This window comes from Microtus ochrogaster, chromosome 2 (assembly GCF_000317375.1).
Source record: "Microtus ochrogaster isolate Prairie Vole_2 chromosome 2, MicOch1.0, whole genome shotgun sequence".
NCBI classification, from domain to species: Eukaryota; Metazoa; Chordata; class Mammalia; order Rodentia; family Cricetidae; genus Microtus; species Microtus ochrogaster.
Genome location: NC_022010.1, coordinates 17,697,919 through 17,701,987, shown reverse-complemented (window position 1 = coordinate 17,701,987; position 4,069 = coordinate 17,697,919).

Genomic DNA, 4,069 nt, shown 5'->3' with positions numbered 1-4,069 from the left:
ATAGAAGAGGTGATGGAGATAGCTGTGCACAGAAGGATATAGAAGAGGCATTGGAGATAGCTGTGCACAGAAGGATATAGAAGAGGTGATGGAGACAGCTGTGTACAGAAGGATATAGAAGAGATGATGGAGACAGCTGTGTACAGAAGGATATAGAAGAAGAGGCAATGGAAGGTCTGGGGTTTTGATCCTTGTCTGTGTGTCTCCAGGCAGGAACAGAGACAGGGATGTGTTAAGAATGGAGGACAGAGTTCACACAAAAACTCACATGCAGGCTGGGTGTGGTGCCCACCTTCAATCTCAACACTCAGGAAGGAAAAAGCCCTGTCCGGTGGACAAGGTCGTACTTAAAGCTCCCTCCTCATGTGGGCTCTGTGGGAGAAGCCTCTGTTCTAGGATGTGTCACTGTGTTCTGTCTTCCCCACCATGACTGACTGAACCCCAGAAGCCATGAACCAAAATGAATCTTTTCCCATTGCTTTTGTCATAAATTTTGCCACATTAATGAGAGACATAACTGACAAAGGTAAGAAGTCTGCAAAGGGCTTGCTCATGCATGTGATAGCTGTGGATAGTGGCGACCATCTCTGCTGGAGTCTCAGGAATAAAGGAATTAGACTTGCAAAACACCCTTGCTGGAGTTCTGCTGTGTACTGTACCTGGCTGAATATTGTCCTTGCTGGATCAGGGCGAGCCCTAAACCCAATGAGTCTCCTGTCTCTTGTTATTCAGCCTGCTTACATGGCATCTTTGTCTATAATATGAGGTCCATATTTGTTGACTGACTATCCCCTCTGTGTCTTTGCTTTGATATGTCTGTGTACACCCCATGTGCCCCCACACTTTCACCATTGGCACAGTGGTCCCTTCTCTCTTTGGCTGAAGAAAACCTCAGCTAGCCACAGGCCTCTGCAGTGTCTTAAACCTCACAGTTTCTGAAGCCTCCTGGGACATTTGAAGCACAGCAGATCCTGGGACATTTGAAGGACAGAGAAGGGAAACCCTGACCCTCAGCTTAACCTGGACTTAAAAAAAAAATCAATGAAATTTCACAATCCGGTAATTCCCTTTTATCTCGAGACTTTTTTTTTTTTTTTTTTTTGACAGGGGAAGCAAAAGGCTTTTGGATAAAACATTTTGCTTGGTGGAAAATAAATTGGAAAAAAAGATGCCATCATGTGTCTCAGTCTCTGAAATGTAAGCTAAGGTTCTACCCCAAAGCAAAGTGGTGCTGGGAGAAACTGGCCTCTGTCTCTGTCTCCAAGTCTCTCTTGGCACAGGATTTTCCAGTCCACATATCTGTCTGTACGTAGACTTCAGCTGTCAGCTCCTCAAGTCTCCCAGGTTTGCTTTAGTTTTTGCTGTTTAAAAGTAATGACTCTGAGCCTCTTGCAGCAAACATTTTGGAAAGCTCAAGGCAGCCTCCTCAAACTCAACACAAGAGGGCTGCAGCCAAGTGATCAGGCACTGTGCAACCCGGAATAAATGTGCCTGATTTTCGAGCTATCGTGCTGGTGGCATCTGGCCTCTGGCCTCTTAAAGCATGGTCTTTCATGGCTGTGCAAGGAGAGGGACATGGATCATGCATGTGACCCAGCCGTGTCGTGTATACAGGAAACTCATCTCTGCAGTCCCACTGGGTTTAGTTTTTGTTCTGCTGTGTCCTGGTCTGTGTCACTTTCATACCTGTCTGTATCGGTCTTCACTCCCAGACTCCCCTCTGCATGGCGTCTGCAGAGGCTCCTATCTCAGATGCACCGACAGGCTCAGGTCAAGCCTCATTCTTCTAAGCGGCCTTCATTGCCCTCTTTGATCAGTTCTCAGTCTCATCAAAACTTTTCTGAGGACCATCTGCTTCTCTCTCCTTAATAGTTCTTGTTTTGCTTAGTTTTTCGAGACACGGTTTTTCTGTGTAGCTTTTTTTTTTAAATATTTATTTATTTACTTATTATGTATACAATATTCTGTTTGTGTGTATGCCTGCAGGCCAGAAGAGGGCGCCAGACCTCATTACAGATGGTTGTGAGCCACCATGTGGTTGCTGGGAATTGAACTCAGAACCTTTGGAAGAGCAGGCAATGCTCTTAACCACTGAGCCATCTCTCCAGCCCCTCTGTGTAGCTTTTGGAGCCTGTCCTAGAACTTGGCTCTGTAGACCAGGATGGCCTCGAACTCACAGAGATCCGCCTGCCTCTGCCTCCTTGAGTGCTGGGATTAAAAGCATGTATCACCACCACCCGGCTCCTTAATATTTTTTTAGCATTAATTTTCACATATCCTTTGAAAATTTCATACGTTCATACAAACTCTGTCTTGATCACATTCACCCTCCACTCCCCACAATCACCCATGAGAGTTTTCTGATTTCATGCCTTCGTGTTTGCTTATTTAACCCATGGAGTCCAATTAGTGCTGCTCATATATTCTTGGGTGTGGGGTCATCCACGGGGACATGGAAATCTACCAATGGCCACACTCCTGAAGAAAAGTGACCCCAATCAACTACTAACAGTTCCTCAGCTATAGCTGTGGTCCCAGGCTCTCCTTTCCCTTCCATGTTGGAGTTTTTAACTGGCTTGAGCTCATGAAGGTGACCATAACATGTTACATGTGCAACAGCTACATCATGTCTAGAGCACAGCATCTTCTCCCACATCCTCTGTTCTTACATTGTTTCTGCCTGCTCTTCTTCAATGTTGCCTGAGCCTAAAATGTCTATGGCTGAGCACTTGGTCTCCTATTCTTAGTACTGTGTCTTCGCATTAACTGCTCCCCACTACAGTAAGCAGCTCTTCTTTGCAAGGTCGGGAGCAGCACAAATCGAAGGGAATAAACATGGCTATTTAGAAGGCAGTTTGACAGCGTGAACATATAGAAAATCATTATCAGTAGGTCCCCCCTACGACTGCCCTAGTCATGGATTTTGACCATGTTTACAGTGCCAGGCATGAATCACCTCCTGAGGAGCAGGCCTTGATCCAGTCAAGAGAGCAAGTGGTTGTCCCATCAACAGTCTTGCCCCTGTTTCACCAGCGGGCTCATTCTGCCTGGCAGGTCAGCATTCATTGGAACATTCAAAGATAAGACCTTTGGTGACTTCTTCCTCGGCAGCCCACATAGCACCTTCTGAAACTATGAAAACATGCTATGTTGGTGAACATTTGTAACTCCTGTATTGGGGGGGGGGCTGCAGCAGGAGGATTGCTACGAGTTTGAGGTCAGCCTGGGGGACATATTGTGTTCCAGTCTAGCCTGGACCACAGTATATGACTGTCTCAAAAGAATTTTTTATTGATTTTTATTGAGATCTACATTTTTCTCTGCTCCCCTCCCTGCTTCTCCTATCCCCTTCAACCCTCTCCCATAGTCCCCATGCTCCCAATTTACTCAGGAGATTTTTGTCTTTTTCTACTTCCCATGTAGATTAGATCCATGTATGTCTCTAAAAGGTTTTTTTTTAAAACAACAACAACAACAACAACGTTTTTGGGCTCCTTTACATTTTAAAATTAAGGCGAAACTCTTGTTTATAACAATAATCTCTGAGAATAAACACACACACACACGCACATGCACACACACACACACACACACAATTACGTACACTGCTGAAGATGAGGACACCCTCATTAGGTGAATTATTCATTTCTCTTTCTGCACGGAGGGGGAAGTTTTTTCAATCTCTTTCATTTCTTTGGGCTTTTCTTCAAGTCCCAGATGCTGTGTAGTGGATCTGAATTTCTTTTCCATAACTCAAATTCCATTTTTAACCCAAGATAATATATGTAAAGCTTGCAGTCACATGATAATTAAGTATCCTCTTTGGATACTAAATCCTGGCTCAGTTACATTCTAGCTATAATCTAAAAGATGTTTTGAGCTGGATTCCTTGTCAGAATGAGGACTCACACTTCTGTGCTGGGTCGATAACTGGACAAAGTTTGACACAGGTCTTTTTTCTTTTTTTTTTTTTTCTTTTTTTTGGTTTTTTTGAGACAGGGTTTCTCTGTGGTTTTGGAGCCTGTCCTGGAACTAGCTCTGTAGACCAGGCTGGTCTCGAACTCACAGA